This window comes from Dermacentor andersoni, chromosome 10, assembly GCF_023375885.2.
Source record: "Dermacentor andersoni chromosome 10, qqDerAnde1_hic_scaffold, whole genome shotgun sequence".
Lineage (NCBI taxonomy): Eukaryota > Metazoa > Arthropoda > Arachnida > Ixodida > Ixodidae > Dermacentor > Dermacentor andersoni.
Genome location: NC_092823.1, coordinates 100,591,755 through 100,599,945, shown reverse-complemented (window position 1 = coordinate 100,599,945; position 8,191 = coordinate 100,591,755). Strand labels below are relative to the sequence as shown.

The following is an 8,191-nucleotide window of genomic DNA, read 5'->3' as shown; positions in this document are numbered from 1 at the left end:
AGTTAGTGAATGTTTACAAGTTTATTCGGCCGGTTGATATCCTGCAGATGTCAACTAATTTACTATCACAATAGATGTTTCACCTTTTGGGTGAAGCTGTGACATTTTTAATTGTTTGTAGTAGTTTATGATTGTCTAGTTTACGAATTGTTTTATTAATGTGTGTGCAAACAAGTGCACAAGTACAAACACAAGTGCTAATATCTTGAGATCAATCCTGGAAATAAGTAGTTGTTCGTCAGAATGTTTAAGCTTCTGATGAGGCACCTATTCTATTGTGTAGGAATATGATGGGTTTTGTAGCCTGTGGCTAGAGTCGCAGGCAGTCTGTCGTCATGTCCTTGCAGGAGGAATCACCAAACCTACAATCAACATCATCAAGTTGAAGGCTATCCCTTAAACTTACATCATCTGCAACCCGGGACACGAACCTTTGGTTAAAAACCAAGCGGCTCACGCTGCCGCACGAGCGCATGTACGCCGGGAAATCTCGTCAGGACATCCTGTAGCGCCACGCCGCAAGGATAGGGTACGATCAAATGTTTGGACATTCTAGAACATTAAAAGAACTCTAAGCGGGAATACCCGGCACCAGACTGCAACTTAACAGAGAAGAAGCCATCACATTACGCCGACTTGGAATAGGCAATTAATTTTGCGGTTCTGTACTACACGCGAGGTATTGCTCAACGCATAGAAGAGACAGCAAATTCTGCAATACGCCGAACACCTTCTGCCACATGGTCTGGGGAATATAACAGGTACCTACCGACAGCGCGCACCCGAACACCAGCAGAGAACCACTGTGAGAACGAGAATACAAGCCCAAGTCCCAAGGACCAGCTACGGCTGGTGAACAAGACCACGGATGCCTAAAATAATGTTGCAGACCACCTCTGGGCAATACCAGCTTGGTGTCTGAAATAAAGCTTTAGAGCGCAGCTGTTAGACGCCTGTTCCTGTGTTCAGCGTTGTCGTCCTTCAGCGTAACCGGGCGAACGCGCTTGCGCAACTGCACGCGCGTTCGTCATCGTCTTCTTCCACAGCTGGCTCCGATACTGCTCGACATGCCAGCGTCTCCATACTGCACCCCCCTCTGTGAAGGCGCTGGCAGGACTGGTCCATTGCCAATGCGTGCAGTGATTTGGGTCACATTCTCTGCCTCTGTATATCGCGTAAGTGAAACACATATCGACATGCGCTCAAATTTTGCATTAAGGAGTACTGGATTTGCGAAACACTTTCATTCACTCAAAAGCCCTTCTTGTTAGCCTAGTTGGTAGGTGTTCATTAGAAAATATAAAGACGCCAAATAAACGGACACACACAAGAGAAGAAAACCGGACAGGGCGCCCGTTCACTCGTTAACATGCAGTGATTAGAACAGAACGAATAATAAGGAATGTTTGTTTGCTGCGTTAGCATGTCGCGATACAAGCGGTTTTCTTACCTTCCCTCTTAGCAATAATCATTGATATCACAAAGATTTTGAAGTTCGTCTCCGTTCATCACAAGCATTTCTTTATTTGTGCTTGTGAAAGTACCGACTCTTTTTTCATTCAATATATTTTCGGGCTTATGCTACATTTCAATTGTATACAAGCACAGAAAGCCAATTATGATATAAGATTTGTCTAAATATACCAGTTGCTCATTGTGCTGAAGTTTTAGGCCGTGTTGCATGTTCTAAATTTAAGAACACTGCGTTCTCCAAAGTGAACGAGTTAAGGTGCATTCTAAAAGCAATAAAATTTATTTTTATTACTTTATTTGCCAGAAGAGAATATTGTGTGTTACCTTTTCAAATGTGTTGTTGAAGTATTTCGAGAGATCTGTAGAAAAATTCTTGAAACGACCGTCATGATATACATACGCCTTGACGGTGATTCCTTCGCCTATTGGGTCTCTTGGTTTTCCTGTAAAGAATGGTGTAGCTGACCTGAGATATTTATACATAAAAGAAACCATTCAACCAAAATGTGTAGAACGTGGCAAAGTTAGGTTTTTCATCAACAGGCTCGCGCTGGATTGTTGGAAATTCTCAGGAATCTTAACAAGCACTCATACCCACCATTTTCTCGCTAAAAGGTAAATTTCTGTGCAAACATCATTTTTTTTGCTACACTCTCAAGTGCAATAATGCTAGTCTGCAGTTGTCCACTGTACAATTATTCGTGGTAATGATTATTATTAAAAATAATTACACATCTTTGAATGAATAGGACGCACACACCGCCACGGTGTTATCAATCACATAATCATTCTGTCGCAATAAGTATTCTTTATTATTTAACACTTTTCTTTCTACATTTGCATAAAGTACACCATTTTCGAAGTAGGCATTCAAGATTTGCCATCCATCCTTCATCATGTGGCAATACAGATTTGTTAGAATATGCAGCCTGAAACAACTAAATGTTCGAAACTTGTGCTGGAGCGTGCAGAAGCTCAAGGTAAAAGCGAGTATATTTTTATAGTATTTTGTACTTAACGACATATTGAACAAGACATCTGAAATGTGATATGAACTGTCTGCGTACAGGGGGACCATAGTATGAGGACGATCTCGCAGAGAAGCATGGGGACTTTCTTCTAAGAGCCAATATGTTGAGTCCAATTGGAAGCTTTATCAGCGTGAAAGTATCTTCTTATGACATGTTTAAGAAATTATTCCAGCGAGTGACTTATCTTGTTCTCCTCCAGAACTTGCTGTAGCAGAAGTCTGTGATACGAGCCGCCGCAGTTTTGGCTACCGGCGTGATAAGTGACGCGCCAAGTGACGTCAGCAGGGGCTCCACAAAAAGCGAGCACCTGCATAAGTGCAGCCAGACAGCATTCTAGCTGCCGCCCAATAAAGTACTACGCAGCTTTCTTATCGCTTCTTGCTTTCTTGAACCCGCAAACATCGCAACTGGTGACGAGGATGGCCTAAGCAAGGAAATAAATACACAGGAAAGAGGCACTGAAGCTGAGCAACCAAACACCGAGGCAAACGCTCTGAGGACTGCTGAACGCATCCGCACCTACGACACAAGGCGACAACACTTCTGAGATGGCAGCCTCCAGTCAGATTGGTCAAGTAGAAGCCTTCGATGAAACTGTGAGTGACTAGCTATCTTACGAAGAACGCCTGATATACATTTTTGCGATGAACAAAGTTCCCGAAGACCTCAAGGTGCATGTTTTGCTAAGCATTATTGGGCCGAAGTCGTTCAGCCTCTTGAAGTCTCTGGCCGCACCAGATAAGCCGTCGCAAAAGACGTTAAATGAACTAACAGAACTGCTTCGCAGTCACTTCACTCCGAGAGTGTCTATGATGAGAGACCGAGCAAAATTTCACAGATGTCAGCTGCAACATGAAGGTATCGCCCAGTATGTAGCCGAGCTCAGAAAACTCGCACAAACCTGTGAATTCGGCACCTCTTTGGACGAATCGCTCCGAGACAGGTTTGTGTGCGGTTTATTCCGTACCGACATACAGCGATACTTATTTGCAGAAGATATAACGCTGACTTTGCAAAAGGCCGTTGAGCGCGCACTGGCTCTGGAAGAAGCGAAGAAAAATTGCACAAAATGCACCGAAGGCGAAACGAAAAGGAACCTACTTTTTTTAGTGTTAGCGCTGTGACTCCGACAAGCATTTTTCCCGCGCTTGTCCGCATATCGCCGATAAGTGCACGAAATGCGGCAAGAAGGGCCACATTCAGCGTGCCTGTCGTGGTCCAAAACAGACGCCTGCAAGTTCTGAAAAGTGGGTGCGCACTCTTCAAAGCAACGACAAAGGCAACGTCTAGATGCTCTCTCAAAGAACCTGGCGTCCCATCACCGTCAACATTGAGGGCATACCCTTGCGCATGGAGTTAGACACAGGTGGTACAGTGTCTGTGATATCAAGGCAACAGTTCCAGAAGCTTAGACCACCTTCGAAGCTGGAACTAACATTACTGCGACTCAAAACGTACACAGGAGAAGTTCTCCAACCCTGCGGCTTTTTCAACGCGGCCGAACGATACAAGGACCAAGGCGGTGACCTTCCGTTGTACGTCTTAGACTACGGCGGACCAGCTGTACTAGAACGCGAGTGGCTCGAAACTTTGCGCTTGGATTGGGACGAAGTATGCGGTTTACACATGCTGGGCAACGATTCGCACCCTGACACAAGCCAAGAGGACCACGGTACGCAACTGAGAGAACTCCTCGACAAATGCAGCACCATTTTTGACGACACCCTTGGCACGATAGAAGGTGGGCAAGCTACCTTGTTTCTTAAGGAAAACTGTCTCAAAGTTTCTCAAAGCTCGAAACGTGCCCTATGCGTTTCGTTTAGCAATGGAGGAACCGTCACAAAAGCTACAGGAAATGGGCGTCATTACGCAAGTTTGGACTAGCGAGTTTGCCACACCAATTGTACCGGTTGTTAGAAGGACGGTACAGTACGTGTGTGCGGAGATTATAAGACAACGTTGAACCCTGTTCTGGACATAGAGCAGTATCCTCTACCTAATCTGGACGAGATACTAGCTGCGCTTGCGGGAGGGCGGTACTTTTCGAAGCTGGATCTAAATAGGGCATACCAACAGGTGCAAATGTCGGAAGAATCTAAAAAACTGCTCGCGTTGAATACGCGAATACGCATAAAAGGCTGTTCGCTATTAAAAGATTGCCCTTCAGAGTCGCCTCAGCACCGGTATTGTTCCAGCGCATTATAGATAACATCTTGAAAGGGCTGCCAGGCGCGATCTCTTATCTAGATGACATTCTTCTGACAGGAGCTACTGCAGCAGAGCACCTCGTGAATCTTGAAACAGGGCTTCAAACACTCGCGCAAAAGGCGTCCGAGTTAAGGGTGAAAAATGCCAGTTCTTTAAGGAAAGCCTTCAGTATCTTGGGCATGTTATCAGTAGGACGGGCGTCAAACCAACAAACGGAAAAGTTCAGGCTCTTCTGAAAGCCGCAGCACCCACTAACGTAGCCCAACTGCTTTCGCTACGCGGGCTCATTAATTACTATAGCAAGTTTACGCCGCAATTGGCAACGCTTGCTAAGCCCTTTTACAGATTGTTGCAGAAGGACGTCTCCTGGTCCTCGGACCGAAAAAGCGAGGACGCATTTCAAGCCATCAAAATAGTGCTGTCATCCGGCGAAGTTCTTGCGCCCTACGATCCTGCGTTACCACTGCAGCTGCCGTGCGATGCATCTGCGTACGGTCTCGGCGCCGTGTCATCGCACGTTACGAAAGACGGCACGGTAAGACCAATTGCTTACGCTTCTAGGACGCTATCAAAGGCTGAAGAAATCTATAGCCATATAGAAAAGGAGGTGCTTGCCTTAAGCTTTGTCATCAGTAAGCTCCATTGTTATATTTATGACCGACAATTTACGTTTATCTATGACCATAAACCACTACAAACAATTCTTGGGCCGAAGAGTGGCCCCACCATAGCGGCCGCCAGACCACAACGGTGGGCTTTAACTCTTTCAGCTTATAAGTACGACCTTGTCTATCGAAAGTCAACCGTCAACGCGGACGCGGACTATTTTTCGCATCTGCCGTTAGAGACAAGGGAGGAAGAGGACAGCACGAGTGATACATTTCTTACGCTTCGCTTAGCCCCCCTTCCTGTGACAAGCAAGTAAATCGCGCATTACACAGTTCGTGATCCTGTTCCAGCATTGTCTTCGACTTCACCAGGAAAGGATGGCCTTCGCATGTTGATGACAGAGTTGGAACCCTACTTTGACAGACGCAGTTAACTGACTATCCACGAAGGGTGCCTGATGCATAGAATGCGAGTGGCAGCGCCGCCAAAGCTCCCCTCCAGCCCGGGAGGAGATACACCAGGGACCCCCAGGTATCTTGCGAAGCAAGGGACTCGCTCGAAGCTATATATGGTGGCCATCCGTGGGAAAAGATCGCGAGAATCAAGTGAGACACTGCATGCTATACCTGCAGCAGCGTAACATGCCGCTAAGGGCACCGCTGCACCCGTGGTCGTGGCCTACGCAACCATGGTCACGTGTACATATTGACTTTGCGGACCCATTCCGTAATCGTATGCTGTTAGTTGTAGACACGCATTCAATATGACCAGAGGTGTACCTCATGACAAGTGCGTCCGCGCAAGCAACCATAGCAGATTTACGTGAACTGTTCGCATGATACGGCGCGCCGGAGACAATTGTAAGCGATAACGGTGCACAGTCCACATCGTCCAAGCTCGAAGCGTTTATGAAAGAGCACGCCGTCCGTCACGTTTTCACTTCTGCTTATCACCGGAGCAGCAACGGATTGGCTGGAAGGTTCGTGCAGACATTAGAGAATGCTCTACGCAAAGGCCCTGCAGCAGAGTGTCTTGAAGAAACATTCTCCAAATTCTTGGCGGTGTATGGGAACACGCCGCATGCAACCACACTCGAGACACCGTCTTATCTTTTTCTTGGTAGTCAGCTGCGCACTCGTTTGGACGCACTGAAGTCCGCTTTGTCGCCTACTGTCAGCACAAGTCAGTTCCAGCAAATGATACGGCGAAGTAGTGATCATGCTGTGTTTCATGTGAACGATGAAGTTTTGGTGCGCAATTTCAGGAGCGGACCAAAGTGGCTCAATGCAACCATCTTGGAGCGGGCGGGGCCAGTTTCGTACAAGGTCAAGGTGCAGGCACCCAACGGACCCTGTACGTGGAGACGACACAAGGACCACTTGCAACGAGCCCCTGCTGCGATGTCGACGTCCCCATTTGCGGTGGAGGAGGAGGCCGAAATGTTCTTCTTATCGCTTCTTGCTTTCTTGAACCCACGAACATCACAGTCTGTGCTCAGCTGGTCCTGACGACGGCCTTGATAATGTTTTCACCGCCACTGAGCTGTAATACCGTGCTCCCGCGGCCATAATACAAATATTATATTAGAACCACTTGAAACGCTTGTAGAGACGTAGATAACCAATGCATAATATGTACTCCACAGACGTTCTGGGATGTCTGTCTGTCTGTCTGTCTGTCTGTCTGTCTGTCTGTCTGTCTGTCTGTCTGTCTGTCTGTCTGTCTGTCTGTGTCTGTCTGTCTGTCTGTCTGTCTGCCTGTCTGTCGGTCTCTCTGTCTGTGTAACCGTCTTTCCGCACGTTTGAGTTAGTGTGTAATCCCTGGCTGAATGGTTACGGCATAGATTAGTTCTGGTGAGGGAACAGGGCTCGAAATCAAGCATCCAGCCAATTTCGGTGACGGCTATGTGAAGCTCCTCGGTTAATCCGCTTAATGCCGTCAGGTGTTAGTGGGTATGGGCCGCTGCTACATGTGCCACTCTTCCATGCCAAACTCTCCTGCGATGAGGCGGTAGTTAGGCATCGCCTTCAAACAAACCCCTATGAACACCTTGGCCTGTACCACGCAATACATCCTGCGCTATACTCATACAAGTATCCGCGCTGCAATCAATAAGCTTCTTATACCATTCCCGTGTTGACATGCTAAAGTACCTCCATCCGCCAACCACTTCCTAATCCTACCCAAAACCGTTGCGAATCTGTGCTGCCCAGCTCAAGCTTGCGAGACCATCTGCGGCTGGTGGAGTTCGTGTGACGTACTGGGCTTATGGACTGAGGAGTCTATCGCCATCGGCTGAAGATCGCTTTGAACACCCAATCCCTTACCTCTTAAAGGTGTAAGGAAGTTTTATAATAGTACTACTTCATGAATCACCTTCATGCTAGCTTCAATGTGAAGAAAGAGGCTGACAAATGGAATAGCATGCTCGGCGTGCTCAGCAAGGGCCTAAACTTTTGTCCAATGAATAACACAATAAATGAATTCGAACTTGACAGGGACCTTTCAGAATTTTCCCGACGAATGCGTATCAGACACTTTTTCCCAGATAACACACAAGACATCGGGACGACACCACTTACACACCAATACGTTTGGACCCCCGAGCCAGAACAAGCCGTGGAACTTGACCTACCTTAAAACTGTCAGTAAATAAAATATAAGCCAATCGAAGACACCTAAGCAACCTAACAGCACAACTGCGTTGGAGAGTCATATCATTTCAAATCTTAGTGGCCGGAATGGCATTGTTGTTAAGGAAGCAGATAAGGGTGAAAGCATTGTTATTTGGCAAGTAGAAAAATACAAGCGCGAGGCTTACAGACAACTAAGGCACACTACCGTAAGCTAGATAACAATCGGATATTATC

The 8,191-nt window shown here is 46.8% G+C and overlaps 1 pseudogene; it reads left to right on the top strand.

Annotated features, from left to right (window-relative positions):
* The first annotated feature begins 3,148 nt into the window (after nucleotides 1-3,148).
* LOC126543581 (uncharacterized) lies at nucleotides 3,149-7,620 on the top strand (annotated as a pseudogene).
* Nucleotides 7,621-8,191: the final 571 nt, after the last annotated feature.